The sequence below is a fragment of the Euprymna scolopes genome, chromosome 5 (genome assembly GCF_053919585.1).
Source record: "Euprymna scolopes isolate OS-2025 chromosome 5, ASM5391958v1, whole genome shotgun sequence".
Lineage (NCBI taxonomy): Eukaryota > Metazoa > Mollusca > Cephalopoda > Sepiida > Sepiolidae > Euprymna > Euprymna scolopes.
The window spans coordinates 143,733,580-143,756,990 of NC_136486.1; positions in this window are offsets into that span (position 1 = coordinate 143,733,580).

The following is a 23,411-nucleotide window of genomic DNA, read 5'->3' on the forward strand; positions in this document are numbered from 1 at the left end:
TATGATGGGTCATTATCACCATAAGTTTCATTCATTTTATCAAAAGTCTCCTGTGGTGTGCGTCCTTTCAAATACAAACACCGAATCACTGCTCGACATTCAACAGGCTCCATTTCACCCCTGACTCAGTTAAAACACCTGTAAAACAGAAACCACAATTTGTTCAGATCTGTAATTTGCCACATAACCCGTAAAGATCTAAATCATTGCACATACAAAATTTCAGCTAAATCAGACAACTGGAAGTGTGTCCGAGGCCTTATATATATATATATATATATATATATATATATATATATATATATATATATATATATATACGCACACACATGCCTTTTCTTCCCGTCGCTATTATCTACTTCTCAATAATCGCTTTTACGAAGCATCGACAAATATAGTTGGGCAACAAAATATCTTCATTCTTCAGAATATACATAAAAACAAATCTTCACTTCCACCTTCAGCAATAAACAAGCACCAACCGAAAACCCCAACGACCCTCGAGTGGTTCAGACTAAAGAGAGCCATTTCCCCTTTAATGATCCTATTTCATTGCCTCCCCACAACGGAAGAGTTAGACACAAGGTCGTTTTTTAATGTGGAGAAAATCCAGCTTCCCAGGCACTCTGGATAGGAACAAACTTAAAATTGCCCCAGTCATGAAGGATTTCTTCCTCACTAACCGAGAAAAAAAATATGAATGTAGCATCAGAACAGATACTACACTGTGATCTTGGGCTGAAGGTCGTGCCCGTGTCATAAGAGCCAGCACATGAAACTTTCCTTGAAGTCTAATAGAAATTTTTGCTATTTTATTTTGATCTTATGAGGAAATTTACAAAGTCATTTCTATTACTTACACACCCGTCTCTAATATTGCCACATCTACACAGAATCTATTACCCGTCTTTTTTTCCCTCCCTTTCATCACTTTTGCTCGTTCTCCCTTTTTCTATCTCTTTTGCTTTTATACTTCTCTTATTCCAAACTATTGAACTTTTCTTTCGTTCTTTTCAAGGTGAAATAAGAGAGAGGGTCGGGTATTCAATACGAAAATAAAAAAGATATGTTGGGAAGCTAGTAAGAGCAAAATAGAAGAAGGAGATAAACACACGAATGGCGTGAGTAGAAAAATGTGTGAGGTAGAAAGGAAACAGGAGTAAAATTAGTGAGAATGAGGAGGAGAGCGGACAGACGTGAAAGAGACGGATACAGAGACAGAGAAAAGAGAGATGAATGTGTCTGTATGAAAAGAAAGAGACGGTTTGAGAAAGAAAAGGCGGGAGAGAGTGAACAGATGAGTTGGATATTTTGGTATATATATATATATATATATATATATATATATATATATATATATATATATATGTATATATATACAGAGAGAGAGAGAGAGAGAGAGAGAGAGAGAGAGAGATTAAGGTATGTAAAATCAAGTGCAAGATAGTGAGTGTCGAACATTTGAAAATAAGAAATAAACAAATAGTAATAAAATACAAAAATAAAGAAGAGAAAAGGAGAAATTAAAACGTAGTAGATAGCAGTATAAGTGTGCGGCATCGAGAGAGCGAGAGAGCGAGAGAGAGAGAGAGAAAGAGAGAGGCGAAGAAAGAGAAAGATATTAAGAGTAAAAACGTAACTGCACTTTAAAAGAAAAGAAAACACTATAATGTGAATGAATAGCAAAAAAAAAAAATAAAATAAAATAAAATAACGGCTTGGAATGAAGGGAGGATCGTAGAAGAGATGGGGAGGGGTTACGCGTCATTTGTCATTTACGACCTCCCACTCCCACGCACGTGCCACTTGCTTTCGTGGCGATTACGGCGCCCGAGCGTGATTTTTGTCTTTCCCTCTCTTATCTGCAACAATGAGTCGAGGAGGCGACTGTTAAATTTATGGCGAGTCGTGGTGACGCCGAGCGAGCAACGAGCAGTCGCGAGCTGAGCGGCACGAACTGGGATTAGCTCGGATTCTCGGATTAAAGAAAAAAAAAAGAAAATAACGAAAAATAAAAAAAAAAAGAAAAAAGGGGGAAATATTAAAAAATAAAAAAGAAATAAGAAAAATCGAAAGACTTTCAAAAATATTTTCATCGCAGAAGACATTGATGCACCAAGTCTGCCAGAGACAAAAGCGTACCTGTGTGCGTATACGTGGGTTCCGTTAAATGGAAGATGGTTTTTGTTTGTTGATGTGTCAATTGGAAGTAAAGCCACATGGCCGGTAACTCATGGTTTATTTCTGTTTGTTGTAAATATCCTTAAAGATCCGATCCAGTAAATGGTGCATAAGTGGCATAACAGTTGTTTATGAGCTTATATCTTTAAGATCTGCCAATAGTCTTATGTTGTGCTGAGTTTCTTTTTCTTCTTTTCGAGAAAGTACAAAATATCAAACTTGATGTAATTTAGCAACAAACAGTTGATTTTCCTATGAGTAATTATCATCGCCAGAAATGAAACAAATGAGCAGAACCTTTTTTCTTTTTTTAACTCATCTTCAACTCACGGCAGGAAGGTTGGACACTATGTCTGAAAAGTCAGATTTGAAAGGCCAGCCATCTAGAAGAAGAGCACTCTGACAAATCAAAACATATTGCATAGCCTCTTTCTTCTGCATTTCCTAATAGAGTGTCCCAGGCGATTAGCAATAAACTATTCCTTTCTCAAAGGGTAGGAAGGTGGAATTCTTACAACCGCACATGATCATATCTCAGACTGGCAGAGAATATGTCATCTTCCTTACCACTCTGATTTTCGAATGAACTAACACTGCAAGGAAAACACAACCACAAAAACAGAAAGATGTCAGAATTAAGAGTTCTTTATCAAATACAGAAAAATACCTGTACTTCTAGTAACCTCACCCTTTCCTCTTCTCTGCACCCTTTATCTCACAGACGAGATGTTGCTAGTCCAAGTCTTTTCAACAAATACTATTAATCCACGTATTCTTCAGAATTGTCTGATCTATTCCCTGCTTTCATTGTCTAGCCTGTTTAACTCGTTTATCTAGTTATCAACATCAATTCGCAGTTTTGATTGTAATACACATCTTATTCAAGTCGCTTTTCCCAAGAACTGCACACTTGTGGAACTCTGAATGTTTCCTCCTAGCTATACCTTTAATATTTTCAAGATTGATGCCAATAAACATCTCTTGTATTTGTAATATTTTTCTTATGTTCTTGGTAGCGCCTTACATCAAGTAGCTTCCTGTCGTGTCTTGAGCGATTTCAATATAAAAGAAATTATTATGTGACGAGCATATGCGGAGGCGCTCAAGAATTGTGGATCAGAGTTTTAGTCTTACAGCGATAATGAATTCGTTTAAAGGCTACAAAAAGACGACGCCAGAGTCGTTCAACGAGTAACTGCCAAAGCGTGTGGATTTTGATTGTATGAAGGAAACACTGTACACAGCCTTTGCCTTGCATCTCTTTACCGAATAGAAGCAGTTTGCAGTACGCCACCTTAACCGAGATAAAACAGTACTAGTATTTTTGCTAGAACTACGCAGCTCGCAGTCCTGTTTAGCGGCGTATCAGATCAGTACCTGCAATGTGCAAAAGAACTATTACGAGCATTTTCCCAGATGGAGAACTTAGACATGTCACATTGTGTTGGCGCTTGCTCGTGCCATTTTAGAGAACTACACTGGAGTTACGGAGCAGGTTGCAGTAGCTGCACAGTTGGCAGAATGCACATCTAAGGCGACGGATACTCCCCCGCAGTTTTATGAATGTAATCAACCCAATCATAGGGCAAGAAATTGACTACTTGATCGTGAGACAGTCAAAAGTGTTGGTGTCAAACCGCGACGAAATATCGATGTAAGCAGTGTAAGCACATTGCTCGATTTTGTCCAGATAACAAGCGAGAGTGGGGAGGGGGGAGGAGAATTCAGCGTTAATCTCACCTTCTCCCAAATCTTGTAAATGGCGCATTGCCGGTTGTAACTGTTCGCATCAATGGAATACCACGTACAGTTCTGGTGGATATTGGACGCACACACCCATTACTAGTACGCAAGTCGTGTTGTAAGGAGTGGGCGAGGAAGGTGACTCCTGTACTCACAACAAACCGAAGGATATCTAACTGCTATGGAATCGGAGTGGTGCAAGTTAAAATCGGTGCAAAACTCGGTATTACCATAGAAGGTTTAGTTGTGGATGTGATTTTTTCTTGGAATCGAAACAATCAAGCAGCTGCGAGGAGTAGCTGTGTCTAATGCCGGTCAGGTAACGTTTGCACATCGACAAATCTATTTGACCGTCCCAAACACTGATTATCAAGGGATAATGATATTGTCTTACCCCCCTCCCTGGGATTTGGGCCCACTGTTTCTGCTTTAATAATGCTGCCCATTGTTAATGCGCCCTAAGATCATAAAGGCGGCTACATCATTTTAAATTGAGTACATTTTTGTGAATGAGACTGTGTTCTGCGACTTATGTCAAGGAACATTTGGAGAAGTTTGATCGTGCAAGCAAGTCTCCATAACTACTATGACTAGGCTCACGTGTGTTGGAATTGTGTTCCCAGTAGGAGCAAAGAGAAATGCTATTATGTGTGGAAGTAACCTTCCAGTAGTCCCAGATAGACTTTCCTGTCCCACTAACAGTAACACTATGCGGCGTAAGATTCTTTTAAAGAGTTTATTCTTGCGTTGGATGTTTTTCGAAACGTATTTTTACATACGTGTTTCTATTTAATATATACTCTTATTCAGTTTTTGTGCCTTGATATTCATATTAAAAATCATATTTTCTATTTATTTAAAAAGAAAATACAACTTTTTTACATATGGCTCATGGAATTGCATTCATCTGCAAAAGATCAGTTAACTTGCATATTCTTTTAAGCATTCATTTTAATAAATTCCCTATTAGGCTTAATTATTGGATTATCATCTTAGTTAACTATTACGTGCAATTATATTCATGCAGATATTCTACATGATTTATACTTGCATAATATTTGCGTAAAAAGCTTATAGTAAACACAAATCCCTTTCTATATATATTTAAGTATAAGTATATATATTTATTTTAAAAAATTGCATATCAAACTCCTCTGTCAATTTTTGGTCTGCCAAGAGCTCTCTGACGCTTTTGACAACATGCATTTTGGTTGCACCTGAGAGAACTTCAAGGAACGTCAACAAAACTGACCTGGATCTCCTAGGTAAAGTAAAGAAACAGAGATTGGTTTGATGAAAATGATGAGAATATCTGTAAACCGCTCGAAAGAAAACATCATATGCACAAGCTACTCTTAGATCCAAACCTGACAAATAGATATCAAGTTGAGATCTCATACAAAGCACACAAGGCTGCACTTCAATGCAATATAAGGGCTCTGAAAAAACAATGGTGGCTCAGTATCTCAGCTGAAATTCAAGATGCACCCACTCAACACAACTCGAAGAAACTCTTTTGCCAAGTTAGGTCAATGTTTGATACGTCCTCTGCTTCTGTTGTCTCAGTTAAATCAAAGGATGGGTCAGCGCTGATCAGGAGTACTCAAGGTATTATGAAACGGCGGTATGAACATTTCACAGATTTATTCTTCAATCCTTCAAAGTGGATGAATCGGTCATTGATGGCATGGTACAAAAGATCTCATCACGGAATTGGATGATTTGGCAACAAGAGAAGAAACGAATCTTGCTATTGGTCCAGGCAAACCAACCTAGTCAGATTAACTCAGGCAAAACACCTGGTCTGAATGGTATACTGATAGAGCTTCTTGCAGAAAGGAGGAGAGAACATAACATCAACTGTATTCAGTCTGATTAACGCATGTTAAGAAGGTGTCCTGATTCCATAAGATTGGATAGATGGTATTTTGGTGTCCTTATTTAAGGGCAAGGGTAGCAAGTCAAAATGTGATCACTACCGGGGTATTACTCTCCTGGAAGCAGTCGGAAAGGTGTTAATAGACTGCTGACTCACATATGTCCGTCAATTTTACCGGAAACACAGTGCGAATTTCGTTCAGGAAGAGTTACTACCGATATGAACTTCTCGGCGAGATACCTCCAGGAGAAATGTTTGAAACAAAACTCTCCTCTGTATCAATTCTTTATAGACATTACCAAGGCTTTTGACACTGTCAACAGGGAGGCCCTGTGGAAGGTACTTAGCAAACTTGGGTGTCTACCCACATTCATCCACATGCTGAAAAAACTTCATCGTAATATAAAAGCACGTGTTACATTCAATGGGAAACTGTCACCGTTAACAATGATTTCAATTTTTTTTAATATATATTTTGCGGTTGTACTTGCCCATGCTTTTCAGGACTGTGACACTGGAGTTGGCTTGAGGTTCAGAATCACTGGTAGAGTGTTCAATCTGAGGATATTTAATACTCGATCTAAAACCTTCCAAACACTTGTATTTAAGTTGTTATATGCTGATGATGCTGACCTCGTCGCTCATAGTAATGAGGAGATGCAACTGCTTGTCAAAAGATTTTCAGCAGCATGCTCTTCCTTCCTGTAAGTTTGAAGAAGATCAAGGTGATGTTTACCAATGGGTGTTTCATAGCGTGAACCTAACATTTATATTGATGGCACCAGATTAGGTGTCCTAGACACATTTGTTCACCTTGGTAGCACCTTATCGAGGGATGATTCGCTGGGTTCTGAGATACATGCTCGCATCCAGAAGGCTTCTGTTGCTTTTGGCGTGACAGATATGTTACTTATTCAACCAAAGTAGCAGTTTATCAGACATTTTTGCTAACCACCCTATTTTACTCATCAGAAACGTGGACCATTTATCAACACCAACTGAAATGACTTAAAAGATTCTATCAGGGCTGCTTAAGGAGAACCCTTAACATAAAATGGCAGTCAATGACACTAGACTATGTTGTTCTTCAGATATCGGGGTGTCTAAGTATTGGAAGCATGATAATCAATAATTAGATGTGCTGGGCAGGACACGTTGTCCGTACAGATGACTGCAGATTACCAAAGCAGCTGTTCTATGGTGAGCTGACGGATAGCAAGCGCTCACAGCACAAACCTAAGAGGAGATTAAGGGACTGTTTGAAAGATAATCTTAACAAGCTTTGCATAAATGTTGAGAGATGGGAAGAGATATCCGAGAATAAGAGCGAATGGCGAAGCCTTGTCTCGGAAGGTTGAAAGGTATTGGAGACAAAGAACTTGGAACAGGCAGCGCTTAAGAGAAATCTGCGTAAAGGGTTTGGGAAGGATTTGGATGCTCGTGGGTCTAGTAGGAAGTGTGACACTTGTGGCCGCTTTTTACTGTCCAAAGCTGGGTATATGAACCACGAGAAGTCACACGAAAGACGCTCTTATATACCCTTGCCTCCACAATCTGATGAGACAACCTTTGTGGTTTTTGGCAGGAAGTGAAAGTCGACTGCAGGTCAGGGGAGGCATGTGGTTGTCCACAGGAACACCATACCACAGAGTGGTCTAGTTAACCATGACCAGACACTTAATATGTCACCTTTGCTTCGGGCCATGTATGTCGCCTGCTAATTTGAAGAGCCGCCTTCGTGGCTATGTAAGATGAACTGGAGAATAGGGTTGGTGGTGGAGTTTTAGTTGGGCAGGACGGCAATCCTCTGCAAAGATGAAGCAATCATCATATATGTATATATGTATATATATATATATATATACATATATACATATATATATATGTGTATATATATATGTATATATATATGTATATGCATGTATATGTATATATATGTATATGTATATATATGTATATATCTGTACATCTATATATATATATGCATATATACATGTATATATATGCATATATGTATATATATATTTGAATATTTGTATATATATTTTTATATATGTATATATATATGTATATATGTATATATATAAATATATACAGAGATATATATATATATGTATATATATGTATACATATATGTATATATATGTATACATATATGTACATATATATATGTATATATATGCATACATATATGTATATATATGTATATATATTTATATATATGTGTGTATATATATATATATATATATATATATATATATATATATATATAGCCACCTAATGATTTTTATAGAAATATAACGTTTATTTCCGAATATTAATCCAATATTTATTAAAAATAATAATTATTAAAACATCTTCAAGAAGCGAGCACTATAGAATAAAATATGAAAGACTTTTCTCTGTAGACTATAATGCGAATTCTATTCTTTTGAAAAACTTAATGATTTTTTTTTATATATATACGATTTTATTTTTCTCTCATACCAATGCGACGATATTGTTTAGAGAATCTTGACAAACAGTGGCTCAGATGTTCGTGTCATGCAATCCACGGGACATTTGCATAAATAATAATTTTTAGCAAAGAAGGGACATATATATATATATATATATATATATATATATATATATATATATATATTAGTGAATATTAAAACAATATTAATTATTAGTAACAGTAATAAATAATTGGTATTTATGTAGCATAAGGACCGTGTTTTTACTGAAATTTTCAAGGCAGAAACGAAAATTGTAGAAACGCTTAACCAATTAAATCACAGTAACCAACATCATTTAAGAAAATATTTATTTACTATGATTGGTTTATAATATAAAAATTAACTAAATATTTTTTACTTTATTTGAAAAAAATATACAATCATATAAAAAAAAAAAAAACAGCATTTTTGCGTGGTAGCTGTTTGGGTACTTATTCATATTGGCACTTATAGCGATAAGCAAAAATGAAGAAAAATTTTATATTGTACCTACTTGTCATGGAAATAAGATTGCACAGTAGAACCCCGGGATACGGTAACTCCGGGATGCGTTTTTTTCTCCAGGTTACTATGTATAATACGATGTTTCTATGGCCCCTTGTTAATGTATTTGTCCCGTCTTATGGTGTTATTTAAAATGTTATTTGATTATATACATGTGTATAATATACTGTATTTTGTTACCGATTTTAAATATGTACAGCATAAAATTGTGCTTAGGCCCTGCCATACGGCGATTCCAACTTACGATCCTAACCCTGGAACGGATTAATTCCGTATCCCGGGGTTCTAATGTATATATAAAAAAATTACAAAAATTGATCGAGTACTTTTTCATTTATGCAAAACAAATTTTCCTAGAGATCATAAGGAGAGGTAATCAGTGGTTATTTTGACACGACGACATGCTAGCTACCAGTTGACAAATAGACGCCGGACGATTATGGCAAACACGTTAAGTATTTTTAAAATTCATCCTAAATGTTTTTTTATGTATTTGTCTCTATTTTCCTATCTTATTCGTCACCCCCCATGCTACAAAATAAACTAACGATAAAAAAACAAACAAACGAAAAATCAATGCCGGGAATTATTTTTCTCTATTAGAGTAGATAAACTTAGGACTTTAATAATAATAATAAAAAAAGTAAGGACTTTTTTTAAAGAAAAAAAAATGTAAATTAAATATTTACACATCTGAACGTAACGACTTTTATTCTATAAATACATAGGCACTCGCCCACAAGTTATCCGGAAATAGAAATCTTCTTACGCTCTAGAAAGACACGACGACATGACAGCTACCAGTTGGCAAAAAGACGCCGGACGATTATGGCAAACAAGTTAAGTATTTTTAAAATTCATCCAAAATGTTTTTCATGTTACCTTGTTTAAACTTGTTTTTCTTGTTTTATTTAAGTATTTGTCTCTATTTTCCTGTCTTATTCGTCACCCCCATGCTACAAAGTAAACTAACAATAAAAAAAACAAAATGTCGGGAATTATTTTTCTCTGTTAGAGTAGATAAAGTTAGGACTTTATTTAAGTAATATACTTAACATATATTATTACTGCAAGCTTGCCTATATTGAAAATGCTTGCTTCCTGGCTAGCCAATCAAACCATCTAATATAGTTAGTCTTATTTGCAATTATATTCAAAATATAATACAGTGCCATTAGCAAAGAAAAAGTTACATATGAAAACGAACCTCCTAAATGAAAACCTTGAATAATTATCTAAACTCGAATGTAAATTAATATTAAGCCGACTTTACAAATTGATAAAAGTTAATTATGGGATTTTAATTAATTATAAGGTGAAGCTCCAAGGATTAAAACTCGATAGATAACGACAAACTTCCACCCATTAATATGGGAGGGGAGATTATCATCGAAAGTGTCCTGAATTTATAACTTAGCACCGGACTTACGACTTAGATATAAATAAGCCACTTGTGCCCATTCCCCTCATCCCCCTTTTTTTAATGGAGAGTAGATAATACAGTGGATGTGTTATCGGCAGCTCCAGTAACTCTCGCTTCTCCCTTTTTGTCTCTCAGTCCTCATTCAATGAGTGATTTTTCTGATAAAGGGTGAAGAAACAGCTGCTTAAAGGTCGGTAGTACTTGGTGAACAGTAGTCTGAGATGTCGGAAATTTTTCTGTCTCTATGTCTGTCCTTGTGGCCATGTCACTAGTAAGGGTGCTGGATGTAAGCGTTTTGTCTGGGCTGACGTTATCCGCCTGATAGTCAGGGACGCGAACCTTGGATTAACCACTAAGGAGGCTGTCCTATCAGCAGGCGCAAAGTACTGGGACTGCTGTATTGCCATTTGGTGAGTGCATCTGGACCATGCAGTAGTCTCTGGTGGGGCCTCTTGATGCCATACTAGTGGGTAATTATTACGGCTTTACCTTTTCGTGTGCTACAAAAAAAAATCCTGTCTTTTTCTCTCTTACTTTCCCTCTCTGTACTGCTCTAACCAAGTATGCCGACCTGTTCCACAAATCCCAAAACCTCAACATGAAATATCTCCAGAATAAAAACTCGAATAAACCTAGAACCCCATCTTCCAACGTAGATCCCTATTACCAGGTCTCCTTCTCCAACATCAGGGGTCTACCTTCCAACCTTCCAGAGGTGAAAGGCAATTACAGGAGACGAAACCGAACATATTATTTCTAAGCGAAACTGGAATAGGGCCGACTACTTCCCTAGATGAGTTCATAATTAACGGATACTCTAATTTAACAGCTAAATTTGACCCCCAAGATCGCCATAGGCATGGAATATGTGCCTACATTAAAGATGGCTTCCCGTGTGGCTGGCATATCTCTAGAGAAGATCCTAATTTACCCTATATGTGCTTCCGGGTTGCATTTGCTAACACCACTGCATTTATATTTGCCCTCCATCGGCCCCACAACAGCGGAGTTACTATCTTTAAGAGCATATCTGAGAAAATAGACCACAGCCTGTCTGCACATCCCTCGGCTAACATCGACATCTGTGGTGACTTCAACGTCCATAACGTGGAATGGCTGACCCATTCAAATAAGACAGACGATGAGGGAAGGTTTTGTCATGATTTTGCCATTGCTTATGACCTCACTCAGATTGTTCGCGAACCCACCCGTGTGCCCCATACACCCGGTCAATATGCAAGCCTCATCGACCTTTTTCTCTCAACTTCCCCTGAGCTATGTTCATGTTCCGTTCATTCTCCCCTAGGATCCTCCGACAACTCCGTTGTATCAGTTAAGATAAAAATGAAATGTAATAAGTCCCCAGACGTACCCCTCCACCGTACTGTATACCGATACTCTATGGCTGACTGGGATAGCTTCCGTACATTCATATCTGATTTACCTCTGCACTCGATATTTAAAAAGGAAGTGTCCTCTGTAGTATCAGATCTGACCGAATGGTTACTTGTAGGTATAGACAAATTCATACCATCTAAAAAATTCCAACAAAAACATAACAGCCAGCCATGATTCTCCCCAGAATGTGCTGCTGCTATCGCGGACAGAAATCACCTTTTCCATAGCTACGAACGTAATAGATGCACTGAGACTAAAGCTGCTTTCAGGACTGCCAGCAACCACTGTAAAAGAGTAATAAAAATGCAAGAGAGCTATATGCACAGTCTGTTAAATCCAAGGTAGCTGATCAGCGGCTTGGTTCTCACCAGTTTTGGTAAATAACAAATAGGATCCTGAACAGAAGTGTGCGTTCTATCCCAACCATTATCAATGGACCAGAGGTCATCTCGTCAGCGTCAGACAAGGCTAAACTATTTGCAAAGATCTTTGCAGCTAATTCTCCCCCATGCGACGAAGGCCATCAACTCCCCATATTTCCTCCTATAACACAGAATACGCTAGGTAACATACAAATATCCGTGTATGAGGTCGCCAAGCTAATCAAGAACCTTGATTCCAGTAAAGCAACTGGCCCTGACGGCATCCCAATTATAGTGTTAAAAAAGCTTCAACCAGAACTTGCTCCCATACTTACGAAACTGTTTAAGCGCTGCCTTAATGATAAGTGCGTTCCGACTCACTGAAAGACCTCATTAGTTTTCCCTGTATTTAAGAATTCAGGTGATAAGTCATCTCCCTCTCAGTACAGACCAATAAGTATCCTGTGTGTTATGAGTAAGTTGCTGGAATCCATATTAAATAGAGAAATAGTCAACCACCTCAGCAGAAACAACCTTCTTAGTGACACACAATATGGTTTCCGTTCTGCAAAATCTACCGCAGATGTGCTGACGGTTATATCTCACAGGATTAGTGAATCAGTTGACAAAGGCTTTCTTTCTAGGGCAATTGCTCGTGACATATCAAAGGCCTTCGACAAGGTATGGCATAAGGGTCTACTTCACAAGATTTCCAGCTACGGTATAACTGGAAATGTTTTCTTAATCATTAAATCATTTCTCTCCGATAGGCTAATAAGAGTAGTGGTCGATGGACAAAAATCGGAGGCCTGCAGTATTCATGCTGGAGTCCCTTAGGGGTCAATCCTGGGCCCAACTCTCTTCCTGATCTACATCAATGATCTCCCTAAACACATACTTAAATCATTCGTTGACATCTATGCTGATGACACGACCATCTACGGCAACACATCAAAGACTGTAAATGACAAAGTTCTCTCTGATTATCTCTCCTCTGATCTCGAGCGCGTGGTTCAGTGGGGGAAGACGTGGCTGGTTACCTTTAATGCATTTAAAACCAAACTCCTATCCTTACATCATCAACGCTCTGATCCCCATCTGGCATCAATTGTGATGGATGGCTCTCGTCTGGGAGAGGCCCTGTGTTTTGACAAGCTTCTGGGTTTGACCATTACTCCTGATCTGAAATGGAACACATACATCAAGTCTGTTGCCAAGGTCGCTGGAAAGATGGTGGGATCTTTCAACCGCTCCAGAAGATATCTCACTACTGATGCAATTCTCTATCTATATAAAAGCCAACTACGTCCAATAATGGAATACTGTTGCCATATCTGGGCAGGAGCTGCTAAAAACAGCTTATCCTGCCTTGACAGCGTACAAAATAGACGTCGTGGCTAAGTGGGGGATGCCCTTTTCTCTACCCTGCAACCTCTCTCCCACAGAAGAGACGTTGCGAACCTATCCTTGTTTTATCGTTATTTCCATGGCAGGTGCTCGTCTGAACTCCAATCTCTGGTCCCCCCTCGCCAATCTTTCACAAAAAACACCCGCCTAGTTGAATCCACTGTGAGAAATTTCCCCCACTCTTTATCTGTGCCTACATCAAACCGTGGATTCCATGAACAAAGCTTCTTTCTTAGAACTGCACGCCTGTGGAACTCTGTTCCGTCTGCCTGCTTCCCACCTGACTACAACTTGGATGTCTTCAAGTCCAACGTTAACAAATTCCTAATGAACCGCCCTCTTAAGTAAACACTTCATCAAATCTCCACTAACGTAATTTACTTGCAATAACCCTTATCCCTGAGTGGCTTCCGGGCCTTGATAAGTGGTGACCACTGTGCAAAAACAAAAAACAAAAAAAAAAACGTGCATTAGGATTGTCTGACTTTGCTCCTGTATTTATTGGACACGTTTTTTCACCTTTATCAGAGCAGAGCATAATTTGATTTTCTTGAATAAAAAACAAACAAACTATATGATCAAATTACGTGATCTTTTTAGAATCTTCCACCTTTGCCCCATACTGGTATTTCTCTATTTTCTTTAATTTTAAATGCCATAAATACCAACCTGAATAAACACCGTTGTTTGTTATTCAAAATTAAACATTTATTCATTAAACCTTTCTCAGAATGAGTCTTTTCTTGATTTGAATTTTTATTCTCTTTAAGTTTCGTATAAATTGTCCAATAATGTCCATTGTATTTTCTTCGTAAAAACATAAAGAATATTGTTAGTATTTTTGAAATAATTTAATTTGTAATAACAGAAATAACATATTTTTCCATTGGGAAAATTAGTCAGCGTTTGCGCGAAACAAATCACGTAACTTTCATTCGAGGTTTTACATAATTTGCCCGGAAAATTCCGATGATAGCACGGTTCTTATTCTGCATTAGTAACAAATAATTTTTTCTGTATTAACATGATTAAGAATCCCTTTTGTTAAAATTAAATTTTGTTGTTGTCTGTCGCTTCTATTTATCTACCAAGTGGTGTAATGTAGAAATCACTATTTCTCTTATTCTAACTAATACTCCTCCATTAATGACGTTTACCTAGGCTTCAGAAACTTTTAATTCATTTAAATGTAATAAAACGCATACAAAGAAATCAAGCCGGCACGTTTCTCTATTATGTTTTCTGTTTTATTTTAAATAATTTATTGTACCACTGTACTTTCAAAACATCATTTTTTTTACCAAAGTCGACACTTCACTCTCAGCCTGGTCGATATTTCATTGGAAAACAAGTAAAGAGATAAGAGTCCCAAAACAGGTCACTTATACATTGTCTTGCTTTTGGGTTTGTTTCTTTGTTTACTCTTAATTTTTCTACAACTAATTCTATTATAGTTTACTCTACTTTCGCTCACTCGTCGTTTTTTTTTCGCGCTAAAATGTCCACGTGCGTCTGCATACGTGCAGCCATGTTTGCTAGACGCCTCTCCCCCTCTTTTTTTTTATAATTGTCCCGCAATATGTCACGATTTATTTCTTGACGTTCAATTTAACATAAGCCTCCTCAGGTGTAACGATAAATCTTTACTCACCTTAACTGTTTCTTATTGTTTTGTGGAGGCTTGTCGATCCCTAAACACGCTTTCGGACCAAACTCCTTCCCTATTCCCTCGCAGATCTCCTATCCCTGACAGCGCCCAACCCTTCTGTTACTCTCTTCCTTTTTATTTATTAACTACCAAGTCATTGCCCTTGCTAAAGATGGGATAAACGCAACGATAGAAACTGGTAATGAAGAATGGTAGTTTGGAAAAGGGTTCTAGCACTTTCCCCCGTAACAGTTGAGATCCGGGTACAATGCTTTCAAAAAAAGAAAACAACGGCCGTAAAGTGCTTACGTGTATGTAAAAAGCGCTGACATCGCAAAGTTGTTGAGACTTTCATCTAACACGAATTATAAATTGCTTTAATTGTTAAAAGACGCACAAAAACTTTTTGTGTGTTAAAATTTGGTGTTTGAAAAAAAATAAATAGAAAATTAATTATTTTTCGTTTTGTGTATTTCCATGTATCCTGCAAGAAATATCTGGTTCTTTGATATGACAGACGCGCCGGGAAAATAAATGTTTTCGTTTGGTTTTGAAACAAAGCTAAACAAAATTTCAAAGCTTTCAGTAAAAGATTTCAACATGAAAATAAATTATTTTATTAGTATTTTAAGAATTTATTTGACAAAGACATCGTGCTGATGGAATTGGAGCACATCATCAGTTATGTTTCTGCTGTTCATTAATGGATTCCGTGGTTCAAACATCATATCATCTCCCCGAGTTGACACAGCCAAGGCTTCAGAAACTCTCAATACGAGTTTGTAAAATATGGTCTTTCTTGGTTCCACAGAAAGTACCATGTGGTAAAAAAGATCGTGTGAAACAACATGTGTATGATAGTAGTGTACATAAAACAAATATCGAATGAATGATGGTTGGATCAGAGAGAAAAATAACACGTAAAAATATCTTAAAAGAAATATATACAATCCTTGTGATGTGGAAGAGTCGATTCCGTGATATAAATCCGTGGAAGAAAAGCAAAGAAATAAACATATTAATGAACTTACTCCGTCTTCAAAATACGACACAATAAAATGTTAAAAACAAACAAACGGTTTAATAAAAAAGCAGAGAATAAAAATAATTAAATAAAAAGGATTTCCATTTGCCGTTTTACTGATGCGATATTTCGTCGAATTTTTGCAGTAAATCGCGATTATGAGAATAAAATGTCGACTCTTTTCAACTCGCAAGTTATCAGTAAGAAATTGACTAAGACTGTTGCCAAACTTTAAGTAATATTTCCATTTCAAATAGAGAGCAACTCTGGGAACCGTGCTGTGAGAAGTTGCAGATATTTTCATCCATTCTGTTCTAAATTCCCGATCCCAAGATAATTACCAATTCTGATTATTTATTTACGTATCTCTAAATATTTAGCAATAGAATTGTTATTGCTTTTTAATTTGCTACTTGCTCAGATTTTCTATGTACATGCATTTTTGAAAATAAAAAATACGTGATCTATGGATTTTAGCTATACTATTAGTTTTACATCAATATATATATATATATATATATATATATATATATATATATATATATATATAAGTGAACGTGTCTGTGTGTCTGACTGTGGTACTGAGATTTGGGAAATTCGATGTGATCGGTTTTCGGCAAGAAATTTGGCTGTTAAGGGGTCAAAGTTCAACAATTTGACCTTTGAGAACTGTACCAAACTCCACGGACAGTTTGGGGTTTAAACACTTGAAATTTTAGATATAGATTCCTTGAAAATGGATATAACTTAATAACTCGATTTGAGCCCAAAACAATAAAGTTTAAGAGGTCATAATAGGGGTCAAAGTTAAACAAAGTTACCATTTTTGTTATTTTTTATTTTTTATTTTGCTCAGCATACACCTCCGAACAACCGGGCAACGCCGGGCTTAAATGCTAATATATATATATATATATATATATATATATATATATATATATATATATATATATAAGTGAACGTGTCTATGTGTCTGTGTGTCTTTCTGTATTTATGTCTGTCTGTATACATTTCCTTACGCAAGAACTCTGTCAATTTTCAGTCTACAGACTCCAAAGTTGATATACAGGTACTGAGATTTGGGAAAATCTATGTGATTGTTTTTTTGCCAGAAATTTGGCTGTTAAAGGGTCATAGTTCAACGATTTGGCCTCTTTGAGAACTCTACCAAACTCCTCCGACAATATTGGGTTTAAACACTTGAAATTTTATATATAGATTCCTTGGACATGGATCTAACTTAATAACTTTATTTGAGCCCCAAACAATAAATATTAAGGGGTTATAATAGGGGTCAAACTTAAAAACATTGACCTTTTTTCTCAGCATACACCTCCAACACCCGGGCAACAACAATATATATATATATATATATATATATATATATATATATATATATATATATATATATATATATATATATATATATATAGGCTAGTAAAATATCAAGAAAAAAGCGCAAGGAAAACACGTGCTAATTAATTCAGCTATACGTTGTGTTGTGGCGATTAATCGACATCTGGAATCGAAAAAAACAAAAAAAAACAATAGAAAATTTTTTTGGATATTCGTATTAGTATCGGAATCAGAAAAACCTTTTGTGTATTTTCCGGTGCAAAAAGCTATTACTTTTATTGTGTTTTTGCTTTGTTTTTTGTTTTAAACTAAAGTTTAGATTTCTGGTACAATTCATAAAATGATAATTATTTATTTAAAACTAACAGTAAAACTTAAACCCATAAATCAACTTACAAATATATCTTTTACGTTTCCGAAAATATATGCAATTATAACATAGGGTGTTACGGTAAAATATAAAGAAAAAACAAACAAATATTCAATGGCTAAATATGTAGAGATTTTAAAATGATGTGGAAAATTTGAAGTGCAGAAAAGTGCTAATAGTAAACGCTTTAATTAGATATACTTGTATAAGACGATTAAAAATATTTAAGAGACATTTAAATAGTAAAATATTTTACTATTTAATAAATAGAAACGATAATAATTAGAAAAAAAGGGGCGACGCAAATAAAGAAAAGGTAGGTAAGTCTTTCATCGCTTAGATAAGCGAAATAATCTAATACAAAATAATCGCTAAAAACACAAAAAAAACAGATCTTACATTTAAAAGCGATAAAATCGTGCGTAACGATTTAGTAGTGTAATTGGTAAGATATCAGGCTGCCCATTGTGCAGTTGCATGTTCGATACTCGTTAAAACAGTTTTGCTATGTAAACGGCAGGTGATATCTCGAAATGCACATGAAAAAAAAACAAAACATGGATAACTTTTATGCACGTAAAATGTGTAATAAATATTTTAATAAAAATATTTTACTATTTAATAAATTAGAATAATAAAAATGTATACAAATATGTATACGCTCATATATATATATATTATTTATTTATTAATTATCTATATATATATAGAAATGTAACTCTTTGTTGGTTCGTAATTAATAGTCTAAATTACTTAATAAATGATTGCTTCGACATTTTGGTATAATATGTTTACTGTACCTATGGGTGTTTTTATATATCTCTTTTTAATTATAGCATTATACTTAATTTTTCTGTAATAAATAGATGATTTTCTTTGTACCGATAGGCCATTTTATTTATTTATGGAAAATTATTTATCACCGCTTGCCGTCACGTGGCCAGTGTTTCCAATTTAGCGGTTTTCCTGCTAGATCTGGAGATTTCGCTTGTAATCTAGCGGGGAATTCAAGAAAATCTGGAGATATTTCTCACCCACACACCACAATTTTAGATTAAAAAATAAAGAAAATCGCTTGAAAATACTTTAAAACATAAAATAAACTCATTCATGTAAATAAAAAAGTAGCATTTATTGCATTTGGTAACAATTATTTATTGATTATTTGTTTTGTTTTTCACCTTTGTTTCGGCTAACCATTCTTAAATCTCGCTATAAAATCGATTTTTCCAATCACATTTTAGGGGGGGACATTCCAACCTCAGTAGTTTAGTTTAAAATACAATCTAAGCAACCCCCCTTAGTAAAAAATTTACACATTTAAAATTTAAACTCTGTAAATTAGAATTTACGAAGATCTATTATTCTAACAGGAATATAAGTCAGCCTTCAGATTTTGCTTATTCTATGGAGTTTCAAAGAATGGTTCTTCACCTCAGTAGTTATTAGACAATATTCTAGGGGCAAAGTAAAATTTTGCTGGGTAGCACATAAATTCAAAACTACAAAATACGATAAATCATATTTGTTTCAAAGTTTATAATAATGTAAACATGCATAGATTAAAAGAATATTCTAAATAAATCCAGTCCCGATGAAGAAAAAGTTGAAAATGTAGTACAATTCAAAGAAACTATTGGTTGGTTAAATGTAGAAATGCAAATGACATAGTCAAAAGTAATTGTAATAATCTGAGTGAATTTTTATCTCGTTTTTAAACCATTATTAACTTTGCCATGTGGAAAATATTCGCTACCACAATATTAAGAAATCATCTTCACACTCGCCTCATGTCTACCAATCAACCGCTTGGATCAACCACTACGACAGTAATTCATCTTTTCATAGAGTAAATATATCTTCTTTGTACGAGTATTATTTGAAATTTTCGAAACCCTTCTATAGTGAGGCAATTTGTATTTTTGCCCCTTTTTTTGGGAAGCTGGTTTTCCGCCATATTACAAACGGCCTTGTGCTACATTTTTCTCTGGTGGGGAAGCAAATAAATACAACAAGCTCATTTGTCCTTAGTCAATGTAGAGGGACAATTCGGTACTAAGGCAATTAATATTTTTGCCCCGATCTAGAGTACTTTTTTTTGGGGGGGGGGTCGCCACATTAAAAACGACCTTGTGTCACAGTTTGCTCTCATGAGGAAGTAATTGAATATCAGTATTCCCTTTGATAAACAACCCATAGATACTTGATACGATGTAAAACAAACAAACGCAAACCGTTCTAGGCATAAAATAATACGAATGTTCAGATTTTAATTATTATGTGTGGTCCTCCCTAGCTTTAGTAGAGGCTGACAATGGCTTCATGTGTATAGCCAATAACTAACCCTTATCCCCGAGTGGCTTCTAGGCCTTGATAAATGGTGACCTCCATGTAAAAAAAAAAAACCCCAAAAAACTACATTTGCAATGAATATATTGCTGTATAAAAGTTATTTGTTAAGTAAAGGAATAAAATTAATGATATACATGGATAGGTGTGCATAATCATGTTGGCACACTGGTTCCCGTCAGATCACCGAAGTTAAGCAACGTTGAGCCTGGTCAATACAAAAAAATGGGTGACAATTTTGGAATTTCCGGCTCTGCATGTAGGAGGATGTCGACACGTCCCCGAAAGAATTGCAAGAACCTAACGTTGTCATCTCCCATAACGGGGATATATATGCGACCGAGGACCGCTTGTGAATTTCATACTTCCTCATAACCGGAGGAAGCCGGTTAAATCCAAATAGGGTTAGAGCCGTTTCACACACACTCGCGCGCGCATACAAACAAACACACACACACACACACACACAGAGAAAAAATGAAATTAAATGAAACATTAAGAGAATAAAAAGCTCAGCAGAAAGCAACTACAACCTAAAAACGTAAACACAGTTTCGCCGACAAAAATTGAAGAAAAACGAAATTTTATAACAAACATTTTTTTATATACAAAATAAGAATGTAAAAGTTTTCATGTTGGTTAATATTCATAGAGCAAACACGTGTTTGGTGAGGAAAGTTGTGTTAGTAGTCACACAGCTTAAAGTAGTGTAGGCCAATATGTTTATTCGTGTATAAGTTTTATATGTACATGACTTATCAGCATTTTTTATGTGTGTGCGTTGGTTTACCTTGCTCTTGTTCGTGCGTGTACAGCTGTGAGTAGTACTTCGTTTCTGTTCACCTGACTTGTTAGTACGTAGGAATGTGTGCGAAAAATCAAAGATGCTTATATGTTAGTCATTGAGTCCTTTTCTTTTGTAATTTACCTCCTTTATTTTAAAGGACACGCGCGCGAGGTTGTGCTTAAGCGACATTCTTGAGTGTCTTCAGTATTTAACCTGTTTGTTTGATAGGCGTTTCTAACTTCGAGTTGACTTAGTAGATTCACATATACGTGTGACTTTTATGGTTTGGAACGATTTTCATATGTTATTTTATATAGTGTGGTAGATGAATATATGCTAGTGTTTAGGCTAACTCCTTCAAAAGGCAAAATAAAGCAAAATCGATTATACATTATATATTGCATCGGCCGAAACTCTGTAAGAATAACATTTAAAATAAATACAGAAATATGAATCAAACAGATAATACACATGAACTCCTATTAACGAGTAAAGAGTTGCAGATTTACTGATAGACGCATCTAACGGAGAACATCTTAAATGTAAGCGTGACAGACAAACGAACGTGAGATTTCACGTAAAGGTGACAATCTGACCAACAAACGGACAGAACCATTTTATAGTGATGCTTGGACGTACATTAAGGCAAGCAAAAAGAGCACACCGACATCTTTTGATAGAAAACAAAACGAGTTATGTGTCTCTGCCTAGTTACAATTCACAATATGGCTGGTTTGCAAGCGTCGGCGGCTGGTGGCCTCCTGTATTTGCTTGGTCATTAGTCATGGGATGAGCGCACTTAGACTAATCTCTATAGTAAACGCTGCCGGTGAAACACTAATTGATTTCTCATTTGGCCCCTACACAATAATACGGCGAAGAACGAGGTCCCTTCCCCTGCGCTGTTTCTGCCCGAGGAGCTATGTAATATTTCCATATCAACCCTCTGTTTCATGGCTCTTTTCTTTGCATCAACCGTTTTATTCGTCTCTCCTTTTTGGTTTTGTCTTAAAACTTTCCAGACAATGTTTATTCTTTTTCTCGTTTATATTTGCTTTTGCTTCCGTGATTTTCATTATTGTTCATACAAATTAATGAAAAGATTAATAACAATATATATTCTTATATTTATTTTTCATCATTTTCCTTCGGTTTCTTTCTTTTCCACTTTATTTCATCATTTTTAAAAACTTTTCTTCTTTTTTCTACTTTTTTCGTTCTTATTATATTTTTCTTTATCTAATTTAATCCATAAAAAAGCCTGTTTATCCAATTTTGTTTCTTTCATTCGTAAAACGTTATTTTTTATTCTATTTTACTTAATCTTTCTTAATATATTGTTTTTGGAATTTTTTCTGTTCAAATAATTTCGTTTTCTTCTTGTTTTTTTTTTCTCGTTTTTTTTTTTGGCCAAGAGATTTGCATTCTTTTATACATTTTTCTTTTCATTTATCATTTTATAAACTGTTCTTCTTCATCGTTTACCTTTTCCTTCGTAATACATTGTTTAGACTTTTTTTCTTTTTTTTATAAAAATGCTTCGTCTTCTAATAAAAATGTTTCTGCTTTGTCGTTATCTTTCGTTTGAAAAAAGGTTTTCCCATTTAATTCCTCTCTTTTCTTCTATATCTTTTAAGCCGTAAATTATGTTTCTTTTTTTTTCGATTTTAAATGTTATTTTACTTATTATTTTTAAAAACATTTTATTTCTGTTCGTTTTTGCTTGAGAAGTTTTTTTATACCTTGATTAACATTTATATTGGACCCCCCTGCTTATCCTTCACCTTTTACTTTTTCTTACTTTCTTTTACCTTTCTCTTTCTTTCTTTCTTTCTCTTTCTTTTTCTCTTTTTCTCCCCTTCTCTTTCTCTTTCTCAATTTCTCCCTTCCTCCCCTTCTCTTTCTCTCTTTCTCTTTCTATCTTTCCACCTTGCTCTCTGTCTCTTTCTCTTTCTATCTTTCTCTTTCTCCACTTCTCTCATTGTAAATTTGGGTGTCAATGCGATTATTACTACATATTAATTTTCCCATTTTTTCATTTTCTTTCTTTCTTTTTCTTCTCTCTATATTTCTTCCATGCCTTCATTCTATTCGTCTGTTACTCTTTCTTCACGTTCCCTTTTTTAAAATTCTTCTTTCTGTATTCTTATTCGTGTTCATCTTCAACTTTATTCATTTCTTCTTCTGCTGCTGCTGTTGCTTTTTTGTATTTTTTTGTATTTTTCTTCGTATTTTATTTTTGCGTATTCCTCGTATTCTTCCTTTTCACTTTTCCACCTTGCATATCAATAAATAAATAAAACTACATAATTAATTAAATAAATAAATAAAATAATAGAATCGTTTTCTGACATTTTACAAAGAATTACTGATATAGAAAAGAAGAAAAAATAAACACATGGCGCTAAAGAATGCCTCAAATCATCCATTGTGTTTGCGGTGTCCCACTTCGCCGTGCTGCACGTGTCCAGTGACGTCA